Genomic DNA, 25,721 nt, shown 5'->3' on the forward strand with positions numbered 1-25,721 from the left:
CCCAGTCTGTGTGTTTTGTTATGGCAGTCATAACAAACTTATATGACCATGATTGAATTTTAGAACATTTTCATCATTCCAGAAAGAAAACGCAGACCCACTTTCATCATTTCCCTCTGGTCTCCATCCCTCTAAGACCTAGGGGACCACTGATATACTCTTTGTTCTATAGGTTTGTCTATTCTGGGCACTTCATGTAAGTAAAACCATATAGTGTATGTTTTCTTTTTAACTGGCTTCTTTCACTTAGAATAATGTTTTCAATATTCATCCATGTTGTAGCACATCTATAATTCATTTGTTTTTATTGCTGAATGATGTTGCACTGCGTGGGCCTACCATGTTTTTATCTATCCACTCATCAGTTGATGGGTATTTGGGTTATTTTCACTTTTTGGATATGAATAAATCTGCCATAACATCCATGTATAAGCTTTTATGTGTGTAAACATATGTTTTAATTTTTCTTGTGAATATATCTTGGAGTAAAAATGCTTGGTCATATGGTAACTTTATGTTTAACATTTGGAAAAACTGCCAAACTGTTTTCCAAAGCAGCTGTACCATTTTATATTTTTATCAGCTATGGAAGAGATTTCAATTTTCCCCACATTCTGGACAATACTTGCTGTGGTCTGTGTAGGAAAAATGGAGTCAGTCAGACTCCCTCACCTGGATGTCTGGGCATGATAGACTTAGAGATAATAGTTAGAGACTCATATGCGCAGAGCTCTTGCTGTTATGTAACCAGTGATGTCATATTTTGGCAAGCAGCCAGCTTTGTTTATGCATAGTGTATAGGGAGGGTGGGACCCCTACTGGCAGGAGAAAGAGCAGGTGTGAACGCAGATTGTCCCAGTACCCAGAATAAAGGCATGTCAAATATCCCCACAGTTCTGCATATGTCTTTTCAAAAATAATTATCCTAGTGAGTGTGAAGTGGCATTTCTTAAGGTCTTGATTTACATTTGTCTAATGGCTAATTTTTGTTTTGCTTTGAACATCTTTTCATACACCTTTTGGCCATTTTTCTATCTTATTTGAAGTACTATATATTCAGACCTTTACACATTGTTAACCATTTGTCTTTTTATTATTTAGTAATAATTGTTTGTTATATATTCCGGACATAAGTACCTTATCAGATACATGATTTACAAATATTATTTCCCATCTTATGGGTTGTCTTCTTATTTTCTTGATGGTGTCTTTTGCAATACAAAGATTTTTCATTTCAATGGAGTTAAATTTATCTATTGCTTTCTTTTGATGCTCATGCTTTTGGTGTTGCATATTCCAAGAAACCATTGCCTCATCCAGGGTCATGAAGATGTACTCCTATGCTTTATCCTAAGAGTTTTATCCTTTTGGTTCCAACACTTAAGTCTATGACCCATTTTGAGTTAATTTTTCTGCATTGTTTTAGGCAAAGAGTTCTACTTTATTATTTTCATTATTTTTTTTTTGCCTTTAGATATGTAGCTGTCCCAGCACCATTTACTGAAAAGACTTTTCTTTCTCCATTGAATTGTCCTGGCACACTTGTTGAAAATAAATTGAGCATCAATGTAGAACTTTATTTCTGGACTCTCAATTCTATTCCATTGATCTATATGTCTCTCTGTATGCCAGTACCACACTGTCTTGATTACTATAGTTTCAAAGTAAGTTTTAAAATAAAGAAGGATGAGTCCCCCAACTTTATTTTTCAGGATTGTTCTGGCTATTCTAGGTTATTGTATTTCTATGTAAATTTTAGGGTCAGCCAGGTGGAATTTTGATAGAATTGTATTAAATCTTTATATTAATGTGGGGAGTAATGCCATCCTACAGCATTAAGTATTCTGATTCATAAACATGGGGTTTCTTTCCGCTTATTTAGATATCCTTTAATTTTTTCCAGCAATGTTCTGTAGCTTCCAGTGTACAAGTCTTCTACTTCTTTTGTTCATTTTTTTCTAAGTATTTGAAGTACTTGAAATTGTTTTAAAATTTTATTTTTGTATTATTCATTGTTAGTTTACAGAAATACAACTGACTTTTGCATATTGATTTTGTATTACCCTGCAATCTTGCCGCACTTGTTGCTTCTAACAGTGAATTTCTCAGGATTCCCAGTGCATATGGTCATGCCAGCTGTCTTCCCTTCTAATCAGGGTGTCTTTTATTTCTTTTTCTTGCCTAATTTTTCTGTCTAGCACCTCAAGTACAGTGCTGAATAAAAGTGACCAGACATTCTTGTCCCTAGTCTTAAGGGGAAAACATTCAGTTTTTCACTATTAAATATTGTGCTGGTTATGGGTTTTCCATATATGTTCTTTATTAGGTTGAGAAGTTCTATTCTATTCCTAGTTTATTGAGTATTTTTATCATAAAAGATTGCTGAGTTTTGTGAAATGCTTTTTCTGTGTATACTGAGATGATAACATGGTTTTTGTCCTTTAGTCTAGTAAACCATGTATTACATTGATTATTTTTTAGGTTTTAAACCAACTTTATATTTCTGAGGTAAAATTCACATGGTCCTAAGGGATCATTCTTTTACATGTTGCTAGATTTGGTTTGCTAGTATTCTGTCAAGTGTTTTTGTGTCTATGTTCATAGGAAATATTGGTCTTCAGTTTTCTTTTCTTTAGTTTTGGTGTCAGTGGGATATTGGCTATATATCAGTTGGGAAGTTTTCCTCCCTTTTTAAGTGTTCTGGGTGAGTTTGTGAAAGATTGATACTCATTCCTCTTTGAATATCTTTTAGAGTTTAACAGTGAAGCCATGTGGCTCTAAGCTTCTTTTTGCTGGGAGTTTAAAAATTAAATTTTTTTATGGGTTCATTCTGGTCCCTTGTTTCTTCTTGACAATTTTTGAAGTTCATGGCTTTCTAGGAATTTGTCTATGTCATCTAAGTTATCTAACTTGGTAACACCTAGTTGTTCATAGTATTCTCTTATAATTATTATTATTTTTCCAGGGTCTGTAGAGATGTCCTCTGTTTTATTCCTAGTTTTGCTAATGTCAGTCTTCTGTTTTTCTTGTTCAGGATAGCCAAAGGTTTGTTCATTTTGTCTATAATACCAAAGAACCAACTTCTGATTTTGTTCATTTCTCTCTTGTTTTTCTATTCTCTATGTCATTTATTTCTACTAGTTTTATTTTCTTCTTGCTTTGAGCATAGTTTGTTTCTATTTTCTCATTTTTTTTGTATTGACTCGAGATCTTTCTTTTCTAAAAAAATACATGCATTACAGCTCTAAATGTTCTCTTAAGCACTGTTTTATCCCATAAGATTTTATGTTGTGTTTTTGCTGTCATTTGTCTCAAAGTATTTTCCATTTCCCTTGTGACTCCTTTCTTAACTCAATGGTTATTTAAGAATGTGTTGTTTAAAATCCATTTATTTGTACATTTTCCACATTTACTTCTGTTATTGATTTCTAATTTCATTTCAGTGTAGTCAGAGAACATACTTTGTATGAGTTCAGTCCTTTTAAATTTGTTGCAGCTTCTTTTATAGCCTAGCAGATGTTCTATTATAGAGAATATGTGCTTAAGAAGAATGAAATTTCTGATGTTGGGTGGAGTGTTCTATAGTCACCCTTCAGGTTCAGTGAGTTTTTAGTGTATCCAAATTTTCTATACTCTTGCTGATCTTTAGTTTAGTTGTTTTATTCAGTATTTAAAGTGGTGTATTAAAGTCTTCAACTACTATTGTTGAATCATATATCATCCTTTTAATTCTATGAGTTTTTGCTTTATGTATTTTGGGGATCTCTTGTTAGATGCATATATATTTATAATTGTTATATCTTCCTGATGGTTTGAGTCATTTAAAATTATACAATGTCATGTTTACTTTCTAGTCAAGTTTTTCTTTGTTTTAATTCTGTTTTGTCTCAGAGATGTTTTGTATCATAGACACAATATAGCCAATCTAGTTTTCTTAGAGTTACAATTTGCATGATACAGTTTTTTTATCTCTTTACTTTCAAGCTACATATATTTGAATTTAAAGTGTGTCTACTCTTGTTTTTCTTTTTATTCTGCCAATCTTTGCATTTTAATTGGCTTGCTTAAATTATTCACTTTTGATGTTCATAATGACATGGTTTGATTCATGTCTGCCATTTGCTTTTGTTTTTTATATTTCTATACTTGCATAGAGTGGATATTTTCTAATGTAATATTGTAATTCCTTTAATAATTTATAAAACTATATTTTTGAGTTAATTTCTTAGTGGCTACCCTAGGGATTACAGTAAAACTGTTAATTTATCAGAAAATATATGTTAATACATCAGCATCAGATTTGTCCTAATGTAATTCCAATGAGATAGAGAAGCTTTGCCCATATATATATATATATATATATATATATATAGCTCTATTCCCCCTCCCACATTTATATATTATTTCTATAACATAGCACATCAATAACTCAACTATGCCTTGTTGATATTATTACTTTATATGTTCTAGTTATTTTTAAAATGAGCTAAGATAAAAGAGTAAATACATATTTATAGTTTTTAAAATTTTTACCTTCTTATTTACCATTTCTATTCTTTTAATTTCTTCCTCTCGATTTGAATTAACATTTGTGTTACTTTCTTACTTGAATACAACTTTGTTCCTACAAATATTTTTCAAATATGTTACATCTCTATATTTTGTAGTCCCAACAATAAATGATATACATATTGTTATATACAATTGCTTTTTAAATCACTTTGGATAAGAAATAAAGAAAATATTCAATTATAGTGTATTTTATGATTCACTGTATAATAACTATTAGAGGACTCTTTGCCTTTTCTTGTGGATTTGAATTACTGTTGGGTATAATTTCTTTTCAGTTTGAAGAACTTCCTTCAGTTTTTTTTTTTTTCAAGACAGATTTGCTAACAATGAATTCTCTCAGTTTTTGTTATTTTTGAATGTCTTAAATTTTGCCTTAATTTTTTAAGATAATTTTGCTGTATATAATATTTTTATTTCATTTTTTAATCCAATAATTTAAACACTGATTTCTGGCCTCTATTGCTGTTTTCTGAGAAGTAAGCCATTGATCTCATGGGGGCTTCTTTCCATATATTGAATTGACATTCTGTTGCTGCTTTCAAGATTTTTTCATCTTTCAATATTTGATTATAATGTATTTTGGCCTAGATCTCTTTGCATCTATCCTACTTTGGGTTCTTTGAGCTTTTTAGATGTGTAGTAATCTATATGTTTTCATCAAATTTGTGAAAATTTTAGCAATTATTGCTTCAAATATGTGTATGCTCCCCTCTCTCTTCCCCCATCTTGAACACCCCCATTTAGTGTATGTTTGAGTCTGAGACACTGCCCACATTTGTCTGAGGTTCTGCTTTAAGTTTTTTCTCTTTCCATTTTTAGATTGCATAATAATCCCCATTGATCTATTTTTAAGTTTTCTAATACTTCCTCTAACCAACTTATATCTACTGTTTAGCTCTTCTAGTGAATTTTTCATTTCTGTTATGATACATTCTAACTCCAGAATTTCCATTGAGTTAGTTTAAAAATAACTTTTATATAATATTGCTGTCTATTTGATGAGACATTGTCATTGTCTTTCTTCAATTCTTTAGACAGAACTTTCTTAAGTTTTTTAAACATGTGTATAATAGCTTCTTTGAAGAACTGTGTGTTAATCAGATATTTAGACCTTCTCACAAGCAGTTTTTGTAGCTCACTGTTTTTCCTCTGGATGGCCCACATCTTCCTGTTTCTTCTTCTTTTATTTTCATCCTCACCTGGGGACATACTTATTGATTTTCAAGAAATGGGAAGTGAGAAAAAAAGAGAGAGAGAGACATTGATATGAGAGAGAAACATTGACTGGTTGCCTTTCATATGAGCTCTGACCTGGGATCAAACCCCCAACCTAGGCATGTGTCCTGGCTGGAAATCAAACACGTGACCTTTTGGTCTGTGAGATGATGCCCAAGCAACTGAGCCACGCTGACCAGGGCCTTCCTGTTTCTTTTCATGTCTCATAATCTTTTTGGTTAAAACTTGATATTTTAGATAACATATAGTAGCATTTTTGGATACTAATCTTCTTCCCTCTTGAAATGTAAAAATGGGCAGTGAAATGAATGCACTGTTAGATTCAACTTGTATTTTATTTTCTAACATCATCTTTCTCAGAAAATATTCATAGTAGATGTTTAAGATATACTGAAGAAAGAGAAGCAGAGAGCTATCCAGGAAAGAAAAGATTGAGAAGCGCTATGAACCCTCTCCATTCTAGAGGATGTGATAGACATCTCTTCCCTATGTCCCCAGGGTACATATTATGGAATGTCCAGGGTGTGAGGACAGCTGAAGGAGAGCCAAATAAAATAAATATTACTTCTCTATAGTCTCTTTGGGAGAGTAGTATTTTGATTTTACACTGGACTCCTTTTTAAAAAATATTGTATTTTATTTTAGTTTTTTTTTTTTTTTATCATCACCCAAGGACATTTTTGTCATTGCTTTTAGAGATGGGGGAAGGGAAGGAGGGAGAAAAACATCATTGTGAGAGAGAAACATCAACTGGTTGTCTTCTTGTACGTGCCTTGATTGGGGATCTAACCTGCAGCCTGGGTATGTACCCTCACCAAGAATTGAACCTGTGAGCTTTTGATCTCTGGTACAGTGTTCCAACCAGCTGAGGCACTTCAACCAAGGTTACTTCTTCTTCTTTTGTGAAACCTCCTGAACTGTGTGCTTAGGGAAAATGAATGAAGGGAAGACAAAGCCTGAGGGGGAAGACAGGGAGAGAGATTACTTTGCATTGTCATCTCTAAGATGTGGGCCCTTGTGTTTTTTGCTTGAGTCATCAGTGTAGGTAGTTAGAAGAGTAAGGCGTATTTTAAAGAGCAAAGTTTCTACACATTAGGAAGAGTTTGCATTTGAATATATTGTGTCCGCTGTGTTGTTTGGTCTGCCAACATCCTTTCCCTTGCTTTGCCATAACATCACTCCCTTTAATTTGGAGGAACATCTGCTCCTACATTTCTCCTGCTCAAGGAAAGCAGTTAATTACAGTACTTACCCACCTGTCCTCAGAGATGTGGGCCTCTGACCCTGCTTGTTCAGTTCTTCCTCCATAGTCTGAATTTTACTGTATTCACGTGATAAAACATTTTTCCCTTCCTAGATCAAAGTGTTTTTTTTTTTCTGTACATTGCAATAAAAAAATCTCTAGATACCCAGACTCATGTGGTAAATGTCTCTTTCAAACTTTATTGTAGCTGATGGCACCCCTGACATGATAATATTACTAGCCCAATAACATTGTTAATAAAACAAATATTTACTTAATGTCAAAGATGGTAAAAATAGAGGGTGATTCTAAAATGAAGAATTTATATAAGAGGGCTGGAAACTACTGATTTTTGCACACTGGTGTGGAGGAAATACTGCAAGGGTAGTTGGGTGCCAGAATGCCTAAATTCAGAATTTGAACAGGGGCCTGAAAGGAAAGTGGAAAGAGGCCAAGTTATTTCTTTAAATTACTTTAAAGAAGAAAACAAAGAGCTGACTGTAATGCAGAAACAGTATAAGAAAGTCCTGCACATGTGTCCTCCTTAAGTCCTACCCCACTGGGGCTTTTCCAAACCATCTGTGCCAGGCCTGATGCTGCTCTTTGCACGAGCACCTTGGCCTGCAGTTAGGGCGCCTCCTGCTGGACGGCTGCTGTTAATACTGCCTGCACAGGCCCTGTTGGCAGGTGCCCTAGTACCCTCATCCTGGAGCTTTTTTCCCTTTACTGTCACCCTCTTCCTGCGGAGCCTCCGCCTCTCCGCTGACTTTTTCCTTTGTGCTCAGTTGCTGGGCTCTCTGCTAATGTTAGGCCAGAGCTTTCTATCGCTGTCCCCTTTCAGTCCTGCTCCTACTCGAGTATCTCCCAGAGATGACATGACTCCATCATCCCCTCTGGCAGAAAAGGTGAATTCTTAGCACCTCTCTCCACAACCCCCCTTCCAAACAAAAAGAGTCTGACTTGGTTCACAAACATGAATTCTGTTGATTAGCTTTTTCATGCAGCACATGTCAGGGCTCGGGAGGCAAAGGATCTCTGAATTGAAAACAGGTTCTAACTCCATAATATCAAGATTTCTGCTGCTCTTTGGTAAGGATGAAAGGGACAGATTGAGTAGTCAGACACTCTGCAGAAGCACTGGATGAAATCCCATAACATTTAAAAAAATTTTTCAATTACAGTTTAAATTCAATATTAATCTGTATTAGTTTCAGATGTACAGCAAAATGGTTAGACAACCTAACACCAGGAAAACAAACAACCCACTTAAAAAATGGGCAAAGACCTGAATAGACACTTCTCCAAAAAGAACATAGAGGTGGCCCATAGGCATATGAAAAGATGCTCAATGTCACTAATCATCAGGGAAATGCAAATTGAAATCACAATGAGATATCACTCACACCTGTCAGAATGGCTATCATCAATAAATCAACAACAACAAGTGCTGGTGAGGATGCGGAGAAAGGGGAATCCCTATGCACTGTTGGTGGGAATGCAGACTGGTGCAGCTGCTGTGGAAAACGCTATAGAATTACCTCAGAAAACTAAAAATGGAACTGCCTTATGACCCAGCAATTCTACTTCTGGGAATATACCTGAAGAAACTCACAACACTGATTCGAAAGAATATATGTACCCCTATGTTCATAGCAGCACTATTTATAATCTCCAAGATTTAGAAGCAGCCCAAGCACCCAGCAGTAGATGAGTGGGTAAAACAGTGTGGTACATTTACACAATGGAATACTATTTGGCCATAGCCTTTATGATTCCTAAGTGGGAGACTATGATCAACTTCATGCTCTTATGGCTTTGGCTTTGTAATGTCCTGTCACATCTAGAAAATGTGCTCTTTTTCATCCTCTTCCCCATTCCTGTTCCATCAATAGTTGCACCTGTCTTTAGGAGGAACATCCTCCTTATTCCTTCAGAGAACTTGCTTTATGGCTCCAGCTACCCTCACACCCAAGCCACATCCCCCATCCCGACACAGCAGTTACAGGAAGTCACGTCATCGTGGCCTCTCTTATTATGAGCAATTCCAGAGTATAAGACTTTCATGGGACAGTACATTTTGATGATTTCACATATTGTGAAGACACACTGATCTTTCTATGCAGAGCAAGTTTGACACCTCTCCAACAAATAAATCTACTCAGCTCAACAGATTCCTTCAGTTCTAAAAGGCACATGCAATGCATAGGTAATTGACATTACCCCTCCTCTGAACACCCAGTGTTTGAGCATTGGGAGACTGTAAACTTTACCTTTTCTTCTGTTTTTCAGAGATATTCATCAACGTGCACATGATAATCTATACACTTCACACTCAGAAAGGAGGGGAGAGAAAGGCCACACAAGTAAAAGAGAGTTGAAAGAGGTATTTCAGAGATTAGGAAATGAATCCTAGCACTTCATTTCATTAGTTTTAAACAAAGATTAAATTCAAGACAAAGGGGATATGACAATGGAAGATGGACAAAATATGACATACTTTAGGGGAGCATTTTTAATACTAAGGAAACATACTACCTTTTTGCTAGTGAAGGAAAGATTAGGAAAAAATGGAAAGAACAGCATTAAACATTTTATTTATTTATTTCTTAAGTATATTTTATTGATTATATTGTTACAATAGTTCCAATTTTCTCCCCTTTGCTCCCCTCCACCCAGCACCCCCCTCCCCCAACAATCCCCCCCAAGTCCATGCCCATGGGTCATACATACAAGCTCTCCTGCCTCACCCTTTCATATATTCTTCTTCTTCTTTTTTCTAAATAAATAAATAATTAATTATTTTAACAATAAAAAATAACAATCCCTCCCTCTCAGACTTAAGACCATTTACAATCTTATAAAGGACAATGGGCAAAGGTCTCGAGCTCCTCTAGCTGCTTCAAGCTGGACATGGTCATCATTCTACCTACCCTTGGGTCCAGAAATCCCTTATAAGAGTAGGGGTGTGGAGGGGAAGGTGGCCTTCCCACATGGGGAAGGATCGTGCAGACTCCAGGTTGGTTGGCTGTCCCTGGACAACAGCGTGCTTGGTTTAACAGGCTGGCATTCTTGTTGTATTCTGGGGGCAACAGATATGGCAACAGGATTAATGGACATCATTCAATCCATAACCACTAGATGACAAAAGACAGGTATTAATTTTTCAATGTCCCACATTAGGGAAAAGAAGGGCTTCTTTGGAGGAAGGTGTGCCAGGTACATCTCACCTGTTTAAAACTCTTTTGCCCATTATACTTAGTTTGGGCTGAGGGAAATATTTTAGGTTTCCCCCCTCTCAGGCCTCTGGGCTCTTTCTGTCCAAGCCTTTAGGACAGAAAAGAGAAACCAGTTTTAAAGTGAAGCCCACAGACCACCCCATTCTTCACCAACCCAGCCACTGAGTTCAACCAAAACATTGAGTCTCAGGAGGCAGCAATGCAGACAGGATTAAGTGAGGCCTATAGGTACAGACAATCACTCAGGTAATGAGGTCGTAGGCTTATGCCGTTTGAAAACAGAAAACACATGTTAATTTATGTCACATAACTCACATACAAGTCTCTAAATCTGTAGGACTGTCTTATCAGAAAGACATTCAGTTGCAAGGCATTTGACATTCTTCTTGCCTGTAAATTAAACATCTTTGATAATGCCACAGACATAGTTTAACTTTCAAATGAAAACAAATTTTAAGTGAAAAGAAACCTTAAAGATGGCTAGCTGTACTACTTTACAGTCTACCACTGAGCATTGTGATTCTCCTTGAATCGCGATATTTCTCCCTAAGATTACCCTCCTTGTCATTAAAGGGACTGCATTAAGTGCATTTTTAATTTATCCTGTTCATTTGCATAAACACAATAAGAGCAGCAAATGATCACTTATGATCTTTAGTTCTGCTTTGCTGGAACTTATGCAAGGAATGTTTAGGGTGACCTTCAGTCTGCCCTTCAAGGCACAGAAGCAGAACCACATACCTGGCATTCAGCCTTGCCTGTAAACACCTGTCTTTTCCAAGTCCTTCTGGTTTTCCATTGTGCCTTAAGGTCCCATCTAGCCATCTTTCAGGAAAACAACCTTCATTCCTTCCCTGGAAAGATTGCCATAGACCGCGCATCCATCCAAGTTACCAGGCCTTTTATCTCGTGGACTTTTATTACCTTTGAAAGTCAATCCCAGTTCCTCAGGGCTTTTTGATAACAACCAAAGCCCAAGCATGTCTCCTTCAGGCATGACATTCTAGTCAAAGTCTTAGTTAAAAAAAACAAACAACCTCTATTAACAACTGGTTTTATTAGTTTTATGCAAAGAAACTTATGTCATTACTTATTTGTTTAGAATGCCAAACTCTGGAGGGATCAGAAAGGGAGAAAAATTTACAGTGTGAAGGAAAATCCTTGTCCTTCCAATATTCACTAAACTTGCGTTTCTATTCTTTATATTTTTATTTTTTCTCCCACTAAAAATTTTTTTGTTTGTTTTTCTATTACAGTTGTCCCACTTTTTTCCCCCTCTTGCTTCCCTGCACCCTGCCCCCCCTTCTCTCACATTCAGTCCCCACTCAGTTGTCCATGTCCATGGGTCATTTATACATGTTCTTTGACTAGACCCTTCCCCTTCTTACCCCCTTCTCTCCCTCCCATCTCCTCCTTTGTTACTGTTAGTTTATTCCTTGTTTACATACCTCTGGTTCAATTTTGCTCATTTGTTTGTGTTGTTCATTAGTTTCCTGTAATAGGTGACAGCATAAAGTATTTTTCTTTGGTTGCCTGGCTTATTTCGCTAAGCATAATTCTCTCTAGTTCCATCCATGTTGTTGCAAATGGTAGAAGTTCCTTCTTTCTTTTGGTACTTATTCATTGTCATTTTCCCCCTTTGTACTCGTGTTCCTCTCTCTCTGTCTGTTTCTTCGTCTTCTTAAAGCAGACCCTTTAGCATCTCTTGCAATGCTGGTTTGGTGGAGATGTATTCTTTTAGCCTTCTTTTGTCTTGGAAACTCTTTATTTCACCTTCCATTTTGAATGAGAGTCTTGCTGGGTAGAGTATTCTTGGTTGTAGGACTTTGTTTTTCATTGCTTGGAATATTTTTTGCCATTCCCTTCTGGTTTGTAGTATTTCTGCTGAAAAATCTGATGAAAGCCTTATTGGAGTTCCCTTGTATGTTATTAGTTGTTTCTCTCTTGCTGCCTTTAGGATTCTCTCTTTGTCTTTGAATGTTGCCATTTTAATTATGATGTATCTTGAAGTGGGCCTGTTGGGGTTCATCTTCATTGGGACCCTCTGTGCTTCCTGGACTTGCGTGACTCTTTCTCTCCTCATGTTAGAGAAGTTTTCTGTCATTAGTTTTTCAAAGAGGTTTTCTATCCCTTGCTCTTCTTCTCCTCCTTCTAAAATTCCTATGATACAGATAATATTATGTTTCATGTTGTCCTACAGCTGTCTTAGAGCCTCTTCAGTCTTGTTCAGTCTTTTTTCATTTTGTTGCACTGTCTGTGAGTTTTTGTCTACATTGTCTTCCAGCTCGCTGATCTGATCTTCTGCTTCCTCTAGCCTGCTTTTGATTCCTTCTACTGTGTTCTTTAATTCAGAGATGGTATTCTTCATTTCCTCCTGGCTCTTATTGATAGCTTCCATGTCCTTTTTCATGCTGGTGTAATTCTCAGTAAGTTCCTTATAGTTTTCCTGAAGATCCTTGTAGTTTCTGCTGAGCTCACTGAACTTCTCCATAATCCATGCTTTCAATTCCATACCTGATAGTTGGCTCCCCTCTATTTTATTTAGCACTCTTTCTGGGGATTCTACCTTTTCTTTCTATGGGTGGTCGTTTCTCTGCCTCCCCATTTTTGTGACTCCTGTTGTTTGTTGGTGCCTCTTAGAATGATCTGCACTTCCTGGATCTGCCCCTGGTGGCGTCAGATCCTGTACCAGTCTGGGCCTAGGCAGCCTATTGGAGTCTTCCAGGGATCTACTGCCTTTGTCTGTCTCCTTTAGTTGTTAATCTATTCAATCTGTGATTAGCCGTCAGGCTTAAGGACCGTGGGTGTGGCAGCTTAATTCCTGTAGGCAGGGCCTTTGCTTCCCCTCTGGCTGACGCCACTTGGAGGGGGGGGGGGGCGGGAATGGTCTGCCTGCAGTGTGGGGATGAGTCAGCACTGGGACCCGGTTGGCTGCTTCCCCAGTTCTCCCCTCAAAGCCACCACACCAAACTCTCCCCAAGCGTCTCCAGTCCTCTCTGCCTTCCCTCTGCTTGAGCCCTGGGTAAGTGGGGGCAAAATATTTTTGTATGTGATCCGCTTAAGAGCTCTTTTTCTCCAGCTGTTTCTCTCCAGCTAGCAAGAAACCCTGTGGCTTTTCGCTTTTCTCAGCTGGATACTATTTTACTTTCCCCTCTGTTGCTGTAGGGTGGGAAGCTCGTCTTGGGGTTTAGACCCTGCCCTTCTCAGGGGGAACCCCCGGCTGCTGAGCTGTTCCTCAGTCCCTTCAGCTGCCACCCATGGGAACCCAGCCAGCCCTTCCGCATCTCCACACTCCCTACCGGTCACGTTGTGATGTAGCGGCCTTTTCTGTCTCTCCGTGGTTATGACTTCTCTCCAGCTAGTGTTTGGTTGGTTATTCCAGATAATTTCTCCAAAATTAAGTTGTAAATCCAGACTAGTTCTGGGAGGAGGTTAGTGTAGCTTCCACTTACTCCTCCGCCATCTTGTTTCTCCAACATTTTTTTATTAGAATGGATGATACATATATCTCACATAAAACAAATCTGTGTTGGAAAGATTCAGAATACTTCAGCCTGAGGTTCAGTTGGTAGTTATTTAAAGCTCATTACATGTAAAGGTTTATATCTGAGGCTAACACATGTGTTCTCACTGAACTCCCAAAGTAAGTTTATAAAACTGCCATCATTATTCCCATTTTACAGATGAGAAACTTCAAGCTTCAGCAAATTTAATTATTTCCTCAAAGTAGAGAGTCAGATAAAATCTTTCCTAATGTTCTTCCCCCATCCCTCAGCTTTATTTAGGTATAATTTGCAAATAAAATTGTAAGACTTTAAAGTGATTATTTGAGGTACATATACATATGAACAGATTCCTGTCATCGGGTTAACACATCCATAACCTCACATTTTATCTTATCATTATTTTATTTTAAGTGAGAACCTTTGAGTTCTAATCTCTTAGTAAATTGCAATTACATATACAATGCTTTAATCAGAAAAACAATGTTTCAATTACAAATACAGAATACAAAACAGTCTTATCAATTACAGGCACCGTGTTACAAATTTGATCCTTAGAAGTTATTCAGTCTTATAACTGAAATTTGAACGCTTTTACTAGCCTCTTCCTGTTTTCCCCACATTCCATCCCTGGAAACCACTTTTATGGTTTGGGTTCCAGTCCCAGGTCTGCCAGCAGTCTCACTGGAGGCCAGTCAGACTTCTTTGTTCAGGTGTGAGGCAGCTCTATTTCAAGTGAGGGAAGTCATCTACATTAGCACTGTCTTGTAGAAATACAATGTGGGAACCATAGGGAATTTAAAATTTTCTAGCAGCCACATTAAAGAGTCAAAGGAAAGATGTAAAATTATAATAACCTATTTGACTCCATATATCCACATTATTATTATTTCAACAGGTAATCAATGTAAAAATTATCAATGAGACATTTTGCATTCTTTTTTGTATCAACTCTTCCAAGTCCTGTGTATAGTTTATGCTTTGGCACATCTCAGCAGGATGGGCCCTGTTTGAAGTGCTCAGTGGCCCCAGGGGGTCAGGGGCTGCCCCATGGAACAACGGGAATCTAGCTAATGTCCAAGGCCTGTCCATCCCCAGTGGTCTGTGATTCCATGGCAGGCTGTCCCCTGGATGGCTTTGCTTTTATCTCAGTCATCTTTCTCTTTCTGGTTCCAGTGCTCAAGGGTCCCTGTGTCAACATGAACACAGGAAGAAATGGGTTGTGATGAGATCCTCCTGTCCCGGACAGGCCACAGACCCCCTGGGAACCAAGCAGGCCACTCCCTTACTTACCTTGGGAAATTGCTGTGTGATTCGTGCAAAGGAGGTGGTGCATCCAAATGCAAAGTAATTAGTCAGTGAGCATTTCTTCTTCCACAGTCACTGATGTCCTAGCCGCCAGGGTGTGCGTTCCTGCAAAGCCTCAGGAAGTCTAATTTACTAGCTGTAAAGTGCTGCTGGATACTCCAGATGAAAGGTGGCCACAGAAAGCAGGGAGTGGAACACCATCCTGAGTAACACCTGACCGTGCCTGTTCCCATGCTGCTCTGGGACAGGCCTGGACTGACTTTGCTTTTTGCAGTTAGCAACTCTTCTGCCTGCGGAAAGATGTAATGGAAGTGTTAAGGTTTCATCTAAGGCTTCATTGGGCAACCCATTTCAAAAACAAGGAAAGAAACACCCCAGGCTTTTGCTCCAGGGGCCTTGCTTGGTCACAGGTTCTAAGAAGCAGACTGCAGTTTCCCCAGATTGTTCAGTGACAGTGTAAGGGAGTTCTCTTCTAATGCTGAACTCGCTTAGGTAGTGGATGAGCTATAAAGAGCAAGTGGTTTCCTTAGCTTTGATGCAGTCTTTCTTTGTTTCTTGTTTTTGTCACATTAAGTTGGTCTTCATACAAATGTATGAGGAAAGTGGGGTTTCATCTTTACACATGCCTACTTTCTCTTTCCAAGGCCTGCTGCTCTTCCTTAGGACCCGGCCACCTGGCAGGCCACCCAAGGCCTTGCTTTGGCCTCTTCCCCCCTCCTGCTGTGTCCTCTCTAGGTGAGAACCTGGACCCATGGTTTTCCATTTTCTTCCTTAAAACTGCTTTCTCACAGTTGGTGCCTGATAAAAATGTCACCATGCTCATCCTCTCTGCTGTGAGAGCTGCATAGTTTGGCTCCTCCTTTCTCTTCTCTGTCCAGGTAGCCACTAACTCAGCTCCTCTCGGTATCACTGGGCATGCTCGGCATGCAATGCATGGGCTCCTGAGGTAAGATGAGCCTCTTTCAATGACTTCTTTTCCATCTGTCCTTCACATGCTGATGTTCCCCAAGCTTTCTTCCTCCTCATTCATTCACAGAATGTTCTCTTCACTCCACATGCTTTCTTGAAAGCAGCTGCTCTCAGCAGTGAACTCTGCGAATTGCACAACACCAAGGAAGAGTGGATGGAGTTGAGTCCTACACGGTTGGTTCTGCTTTCCCTGAGAAGTCTCGTTAAGTTCTAGGCCAATGACTTCCAAGCTTGTATCTTGGGCCCCTCCTTACTCTTGAACCCTAGGCCTAGATTTATTTTTCTTTTCTTTTTCTTAAAAATTGAGTTAACACATACCTACAGTAAAGTGTACCAAGGGCACTAAGTTAGTTTGGGATGCTATAACGAAAAAATCATGGGCAGGGTAGCTTAAGCAACCAAAATTTATTTCTCACAGTTCTAGAGGTTAGAAAATTCAAGATCAAGGTGCTGGCTGATTAGTTTCTGGTGAGGGCCCTGTTTCTGGGTCTTCTTCTCATTGTGTCCCCACATGTGGGGGTCAGAGAGACACAGAGAGGGAACAAGGTCTCAAGTGCTTGCTTCTGTGGGCACTGATCTCATAAGGAGTCTCCACCCTCATGACATAATCACCTCCCAAAGGTCTAACTCTTTGAGGATTAGGGTTTCAACCTAGGGATTTTGTGAGGATGCAAACAACCTAGGGATTTTGTGGGGATGCAAACATTCAGTCTATGGAAGACATTAATCTTAAGTGTGCAGTTAATGAATTTCCACCTATGTGTGTTCTCTGTCCAGCTAAAAATGAAGGACATGCTCAGCATGCCGGGGAGTCCCCTCATTCTTCCTCTCAGTGGTTACCATCCTTAATAAGAAACTATTTTGTAAACTTTTTAATCATAGATCAGTTTTACTTGTCCTTGAATTTCCTATACTTAGAACATAGTGTCTTCTTTTTTGGCCTGGCTTCTTTTCTCAACAGAATATCTGAGAGATTTAACTTTGTTACCAACTAAATTTAGCCTGTATTTCTAGTAGAATATTCTTACCTGTATATACTGCTGTATATACGGCACATCAGAGAAGGAAAACTCTGACTCCAAAAAACCTCCGCTGCCTTGCGGCATACCTCTTCAGGGGAAAGGCTAAGGGAGTAAACCCCGACAGAAAATCCGGAGCCGGAGTCCCTAAGGCGGTTTGACGTTGTAGTCAACACCGGCAACTCCTGCGGCGCACCTGAAGCCAAGCTGTATTGACTCCGTCTTTCCCTTGGACCCTTCATCTGTGAAGAGAGGGGGGGTCTGCTGCATGGGCAACAGCAGACCCTCCATATCACCCTGCCCAGGCTCTGTAGCTTCAGCTTCACTGGAGAGGACTCCAGCGTCATCTCAAGATGTCGATTCAACACAGGAGGAGACAGATACCATGTCACTCCCGAGTCGGACTGCACAGCCATTCTCGGCATGCAGATAGACTCTTAAGAAGCTACACCATTGTCTCTCGAGACGGACGGCTGCCGACGATATACTGCTGGAAAATTCAATGCACAGTCAACAACCAAACACATTATTTCTACTTGTTAAAATGTGATCGAGGGTCATCCCATCATCAAAGTGTTAATACTGACCGTATATAGTTTCTGGGATATTTCTTTCTTTTTTTAAAGTCCTCACCCAAGGATATGCTTTTTATTGATTTTTTTCTTTTTCTTTTCTTTTTTATTTTTTAGATAAAGAGAGGGAGTGAGAGATAAAAGAGAGAAAGTAAGAGAGAGAGAGAAAGAGGAAGAGAAAGAGAGGGAAAGTGAGAGAGTGAGAAAGACATCCACATGAGAGAGAAACATTGATCAGTTACCTCCCATATATGTCCAAACTGAGGATCAAACCCCCAACCTAGGTATGCATCCTGACTGGAGTCAAACCATCAACCTTTTAGTGTATACAATGATGATCCAACCAACTGAGCCACTGGGCTAGGGCAAATTGCTGGAATATTTCAATGAGCAAATGAATATAAAATGCTTAGCATTGTTCTCAAGTAATGAAGTCAACAAAGCTATTCAGAATTGGGGGAGGAGTGACATCCTTACTGGTCCATTTTAACCTTAGCTGTTTACTTCCTGTTTATAGCAAAGGGGCCCTGAACCATCTGATGGTCATAGTATTATCTTAAATAATATTTTAGCCTTTAATAGGACTAAATACAATGGTAATTTGCTCTGGAGATTTAGACATACATTGAAGTCTACTCATCTGTACTACACTTGAATGTGAGTTAATTTCTTAGGAACCATGCATCAGGCTTCAGAAGTGACTTGATTGACACATCAGTTGAGAAACATAATCTAGATATTTTGTTGCCTTTAATCACAGAAAAAATCTTAATACAAATAAATAAATAGCTGTGGTCAGTGTGGCATAGTTGGTTGGAGCGTTGTCAATTAGGCCAAAAGGTCACGGGTTTGATTTCCTGTCAGGACATGTATGGGAGGCAACCCAGTTGATGCTTCTCTCTTGCATCACTGTTTCTCTCTCTCTCTCTTACTCTCTCTATAAAAGCAATGAAAAAGTGTTCTTGGGTTAAGATTTTAAAAAAATTAATAATAAACACACAAATAAATAAATAAGTATAGGAACGCCTCTATGGGCAGTCTTCATTCCAAGTAAATGTGAGACTCACTCTAGTGCTAGAGTACTAAATTACTCCTTTTGCATAAGCATTATGTGCATCTGTGGTCCTCACTGAGTTCTACCCAGCATTATAAATATCTTGACAAAGGAAAGAAGAAAACCAAATTCTGGGGATTTAGAGAACAGAGTCAGGGAATCTCCCACTCTAGGAACAAATATTAGGATCTGGGAAAGCAGATGACCTGCAGATATCTGGAGGCAGGAAGGAGCTGGGAGTTCCTAGGAATTCTATAAAGAAAAGGTTTGTGCTCAACAGGAATCAGAGTCCCACAGCTCTGATGCTGTCGTTATAGTCCCCACAGTGCTGCTACTGCCATACACGTTCAACCTGTCATACAATCGGCCAAATTCCAGCCCTTTCCACACCAAACACTTCTATTAGCCTCATGTCAAACTTTTATCATAACACACTTAAAAACAGAAGCAATGAGAAAATAAGATTTATGTTACATAGTTATGCTTCCCAGCTCATTCTGTGGTCACAGACTTATTCTGTAATATAGAGGACGTCTATAGTGAAAGGACTGACCTCTTTTCCCCAAAGTCCCTTATTTCCCAGTCTCTCTCTCCCTTTTTTGTTTTATGTGTGTGCAGTAAAGAGAATGTAGGAGCAACCACATGATGGGCATGGCGAGTTTTCCAGTGGCCAAGTGCATCTGTTGTCTTCTGAGAATTTTGGGCAGCAACATACTAGCTGAGTGAACAGCTGTGACAGGGGACTGGGCTTATTCTGAGCAGAGGCAGTGAAGACCTTCAGGATAAAGATACAGAACTCTCTCTCAGTGAGCTGAGACAAAGTGCTGAGTAAGCAATTGCCCTTGCCTCTCTGTACTTCTGTTCATGTCTACAAGTTAATGATATTAATGGTATTCATCTCACTAGCTCTACTTTGATTCAGTTATTGAGTTCTCATTTTACTCACTCCATCTGGGTGGCTGTGCTAGGGATAGAGCAACACAGGCAGCAGGAAAACATGGCAACTCCTATGTTACTGCTGCTTTTTCTTTACCTCAAAGGCAATTTCTTTCATGACAAGAGTTGTGGGCTTGGAGAAGGAAGAACCAAACATAAAGGCTTTGGGTCATGGAGGCAAAGGTCAAGGAGAAAGAATGTTTAATGAAGGAACCACAGCATGGTGTAATGGTAGAAGCGTGACTAGTAAATCGGGGTTTAAATCTCGCATCTATGCCTCACTTGTGTGTGACCTTGGACATGTTCCTTGCACTCCTGGGGCCTCCTTTATAGAATGTAGATGATAATACCTACTTCCCAGACTGAGTTGAGGGTCAATGATGTAACGTATGGGTGAGGTGGAGGAGTGGAAGGAAAGTGATAATAATGATTTTTTATTCATTTATTAAAGCTCCTATTCTTTTAATGATTTATTTTTTTCACTCACTATATGTTCAGGCTCAGTGCTGTAGTGGGGAACAGGACAGTCCACGGTAGCACACCTCGGGGTCCAATGAGGCTGGCTCTCTTGGGGCTGGGGTTGAAGTTACCTTGATGGCTTGGGCCAGATCTGGGTTGAATGACAGGTTAAGAAATATGAGTCATAACATGAATTATCTTCACTCAATTCACATAAGTTGCCTTATGCATTTCATTATACCTTTTTCTTTACCATCAAGAGTATTCTGAGGATGAGTGGTGTAAAAGAGGGATGGAGAGGATGACTAATATGTCAATTCATAGATATCTATTTAGTTAACCCCTATAGTCCTACAAGCCTGCCATTTGCTAAAGGGAAGTCTCTATCTCAGAACTAAACTTCCAGAGTACAGAAGGCCTTATTTTTCACAGTAGTAAGTTTCCTAGGAAGTAACATACAAATTAAAAACAAAAACAAAAACATAGAAAAGAACCTTATTAAACCCATTAGGGCAGTTGTGGATTATATATGCTTACCCAGTTCTAAACTTATATAAGTAATCAGTCCCTAATTTATAATAATCTAGTCAAGTTAGATGTTAGAATCTTGGATTTTTTCCAAGTGAGAGCTATCCTTGTTTTTAGTAACAAAAATTAAGAGATACCACATGGGCTTGCTGAGCAGTCAAAAGCAGGTTACTGGGCTCCAGCTTTAGATAAACACTGGATAAGAATGTCAAGTCCCTAACCCACCCCCTTTCCGGGTCCAAATGCAGCCACCCCAGGTCTCCCAGATGTTTCAGATTCCAAGAATGTTTGCATTGATTAAACATTCTATTTTTTGCTTATTTCCCCATCCCAGACCTTGGAAATGTTATCTTTACTTTTATTACTTGAGATTAGGGCTATTTCTGGAAGGTGTGGGGTTCAGGGAAAAATTACATTTTGTGCTCTTCCCTGGTTCTTTTCTTCCATACAGGTGGAAGCTAACATGACTTCCAAGGCAGCTGTTGTCGGTAGAAACTATCTCAAATCCTTGAAGGATTCTGCTGCCATGTTCTCTGAGTGAGGGATCAGGGAGTGTTTATGGGCTTGTTGTAATTGATTCAACCACCTTTGCTAGAACCTAATCTTTGCTTAGCAATCTGGAGTATGGGGTGAGTCTCTGGTGGGGGGTGGGGTGGGACATGTGAGGTTGGTCATATCCTGTCCTGGGGCGGGAAGGAAAGGCAGCAGTGCTGAGGAGCTGCATTATGGGAAATAAGCCAACCTCTGGGGATTAGCCTATCAGTAATCTAACAGGCTAATTTCAACTCCAGTTCACTTCATTGACTTGGTACCTAGGTCATTGCCTTCAAGATATGCTTGGGCCAGAGATTAAAGGCAGCTATGGGCTCCAATACCACACATTGGGCACCTCAAGCCAGTAGATGTGGACTAAAACTGGATGCTGCCACTTTGCAACTAGAGTCTTGTTGAAGTCAGTTAACCCCTCTGACCCTCAGTTTCTTTACTAAAATGGGGACAGATGACATCTGCTTCATAAGATTGGCATTCCAGTATTCTTGTGATGATTAAATGTAATAACATGTGAGGAAATTCCAGGGTTGGCACACGGTAGGTGATTTGAGCTTTCAGGAATTTTGAAGTTCATATGGTGCCTTTTCTGAAGACAGGTTTGTTCATGGGGGCGTCTATGCTCCAATATTTTCTTTTAAGGGACCCTCATCTGTCTAAAAATGAAACTGATTTGAAAAGTTCTGGGTCAAAGCTTTATCAAAATGGAAATCTTTAGTCATATTTCATCAGGGTCTGTTCTTTGTAAAGTTTCCCTCACTTGTTATTGTGTGAAATATTAATAGATGGAGATTACCAAGGTGCGATCATTGTGTTAGGAATAATATGGAAGCTTTATTACCCACAGTGTGAAGCATTTGTTGGAGTCCATGAATTACCTAGAGATGGTGCAGATGCTCAGGCCCTCCACAGACCTGCTGCCTCAGCAAATCTGAGGATGGTGACTGGGAATCTGCGTTAAGTATCAAGTACCACTGCTTGGTGGGTAGCTCAGCTGGTTAGGGAATTGTCCTGATACGCCAAGGTTGTGGGTTCAACCAATGATGCATCAATAAGTAGAGTAGCACGTTGATGTCTCTCTCTTTCTCTCTTTTTTCTCCCCGCTTCCCCTCTCTTTCTATAATCAATAGAAAAAAAGAATCAAGTGCCCTTGATGACTCTGGTGACCATGAAGACTGAGAGCCACTGCTGTAAACTGCTACTGGTCATTACTACTTAGGCTGACTGGGGAGTTTGAGCACAGATTTGGATTGATGTGGAAGGAAGCTGGGGAAGGAGAGCTGACCCAGGTAGAATGAGAGTTGGGAAGTTGAAGTAGGAATAACTGAAGTCGGGTTTTGCTGACTTCATTGGTTTGGGGCCCAGTTCCTTCCTTCATTAGGAAAGATCATGTTCTAGGGAGTGAGAGCAGAGTAGATTCCCAGGTGCTTGCACCTGGAATGAATCAATCAGTTAACTTGCCTTTTCTCCCCTTGAGTTTTTGGTTTTGCACAGGGTTCTGATGAGCTCAGGGTTGTGCCTACAGGTACGTGACGGAATTGGAGAACACAGTCTGACCATGGATCATGCCAGTGGGAACTTTGTTTTTCTGCCTGGTAACATTTTGAGCCCAAACTGCATGTTTCATGGTAGCATAAGAACCAGGCATGAATTCAGTTATTGTATTTTCTGAATCTAACTCTTCTTTGTAATACTCAGCCCACAGGAATAAGAGGTATGTTTTCTCCAGGAACATGTCTGCAGTTCTTTACTTATCTCCCACCCAAACATCATTCAAGAAAAGGAAGGGAGCTTTAGTAGCAAGCGTATTGTGGGTTCAGACAATTTAATAGGCTGCAGGGGAATTCCTGGAATGGAGTGGAAAGCCCAGAATAGATATCCAGGAAGAAAGGAGGAAATGGTGACAAGGAACTTGAAAATCACAGGGCCCTCCTTCTATTGCCTCAGTGAATCACATGGCTTTTTGGTCTCTGCCACCGAGATGGTTGTTCCCATGGATTGATTTGTGTTCTTGGTTTCCTCCTTGAAGAAAAAAGAAGAAGAAAGGAAACTACTCTGATGATCTGAGTAATTCCAGCCATCAAAGTAGGGGAGACTCATTGATCTCAGGCTCACACAGAAGTCTCAGTGCAGGGCTTAGAGATTCAGTTCCTGTGAAAATTCATTCACTCTGCAAATGTTTACTGAATGCCTATAGTATGCTCTCTTAAGCAATGGGAGAGAGAAACAAATAAGAAATTGCCCCTGCCATTAAAAATCTCACTGTCTATGGGAGAAGACACAAAGCAAATGAGACATGTTATAAATTATGAACCTAAAGGACTGTGCTGATTTTCTCTGTGGTCCTTCGCATGGCTCCGGCCCCAGGAAATTCAACAGGGAGAAGGGATTCAAAGTTTAGTTGCTGTAGTGGGTGGGTTGTATAGTGTCCTTTCAAAATTCATGTCTAGCTGCAATCTCAGAATGTGACATTATTTGGACACAGGGTCTTTGAAGATGTATCTTAGTTAAGATGAGGTCGTACCTTATGAGGTCATACAGATGATGTTGATGGTGTCCCCATGAAAAGAGGAGTGGGCACACAGAGGTATTCAGGGGGGAAGTTCATGTGAAGATGGAGGAGAGATTGGAAGGATGCTGCCACAAGCCAAGGAGTGCTAGACATTGCTGGCAACCACCAGAAGCTGGGAGCCTCCATGGAACATATTCTTCCCAATGCTGCTGACATCTTGATTTCAGACTTCTGGCCTCAGAACTGTGAGAGGATACATCTCTGTTATTTTGAGCCTTCCCCCTACCTCTACCCCTTCACCCTTCAACATTCCCCCACCCTGCCCAGTTTGTGGCAGTTTGTCATGGCAGCCCCGGGAAACCAATGCAGTTGCTTTTTGGAACCTGTGCTGTTGTCCACTTCTTGCTTTGCCCTTGATGAATCCACTAAAACTCGCATGCGGTGCTCCTCTTGGTATTTGAAAACAACTGGCTGCTGATAAAAGGAAGAAATAAGTAGGAGAACATTCAACAATGCAAAAGTTCCCATGGTTACTTCCTTCTTTGTCTTATACTTTGATATTTTATAATCAGGTTGCTCTGGCTGGTTCTTAGCCCCTCAGTACTGGTAAGTCCCTCGGCTGTCAATGTCTTCCTATTCATTCTTACCTGCTGGCCTTCTCTACTTGAGTTATCTCCAACATCCATTTTAAAACATCCTTTGTTCCTGATAACACTCTCTAGTTCCCATCTGCATGGACCTGCCAACTCATGGTCCAGCTGGGGAGCCTTGGCCTCACCACCTTGATAAAGATTAGGAAGAAGGTAACGGCTAGGTGGATAAAGCAGACTTTTATCCATGTAGGCTTCTAGTTCCACTTCTAAATGTAAAAAGGTTAGTGTTGGAAGAGGTTGCTCTGTTGTATCGATGCAGACTTCAGGTGAGCGTTGGCAGTGTGTGCAATATCTCACAACTGGGCAGCACCAGAGTTGAAATGGAAAGGAAGGTGCTTCCGTCCACTTGCCACTGTCAGGCAGAGATGGAGTGACCATGATTGCACAGATCCCAGTGGCATGCCAGGGACAAGGAGTTCTCTATCAGGTTGGTTTATCTGGAAAAATTTTTTAAATTTGATTTCTCTTCCCTCAGACTCATTATTAAGCAGATGCCAGATGATGAATTGTAGATTGTATTTCAGTTTCTTCATTTACTCAGAAATTTTATGACCTTGGCTTTACATCCACAGGAAAAAAAATGTTTCTAAAGAAGCTTGAAAGTTATCGAGGGGATTAAATATCTCCCCCAAAAGGCCCCTGGGACACATTAGGGGTAAATGTATCTTCTAATCTATTCATTTCTCTTATCTATGAGGGTGACTGGAAATTTATTTTGGAAAGAAATGGTAGGTTAATTCAGTTAAAGAAATGGCCTGAATGATTCCTACTCTCTCCCTTCACTCTCCCCAAGCATGATCAGTAATGAAGCTTGTGCTTAGAGGAGATCCCATGATTGTTAATGAAGCCGCTACCTCCCTTACTTCCATGTCACATTGCCAGCACCTGTGTCATTCTGTCGACTGAGGAGTAGGCCCCCCTACCTAGAATTGGTACAGCAGCTACAAGCACCATTCCTACCCCCCAAATATGCTTCATGAAAGGACAGGATCCTGAGGCACAGCTCCTAATCAGAGGGGTCCCTGTGGGAAAGCTCCTTAATCACTCTGGCCTCAGTTTCCTCATCTGTCACATGGTGATCTCTCTATCCACTTCTCAGGATCATTAGGAGAACTGGAGGTAAGGCACATATAGCAGTTCTCAACTAAGAGGAAGTGCTCCCTACCAGGAATGGTATTTATGACTTTTAAATTACTATGATCATTTGTGTTTATTCCTGCATAGCCTTAATCCTTATGCAATCTTAAACAGGAAGAAATTTCCCTCAAGCTTATTCACTTATTGAAGAGGTAAAACATCTTTGAGGCACCTTCAGTCACATTTGGTTCATTTGCTTGTTAATGTATCTGAACTTTCTTAAGGCTCCTAGGAC

This window comes from Furipterus horrens, unplaced genomic scaffold (genome assembly GCF_987537825.1).
Source record: "Furipterus horrens unplaced genomic scaffold, mFurHor1.1.pri manual_scaffold_10, whole genome shotgun sequence".
Lineage (NCBI taxonomy): Eukaryota > Metazoa > Chordata > Mammalia > Chiroptera > Furipteridae > Furipterus > Furipterus horrens.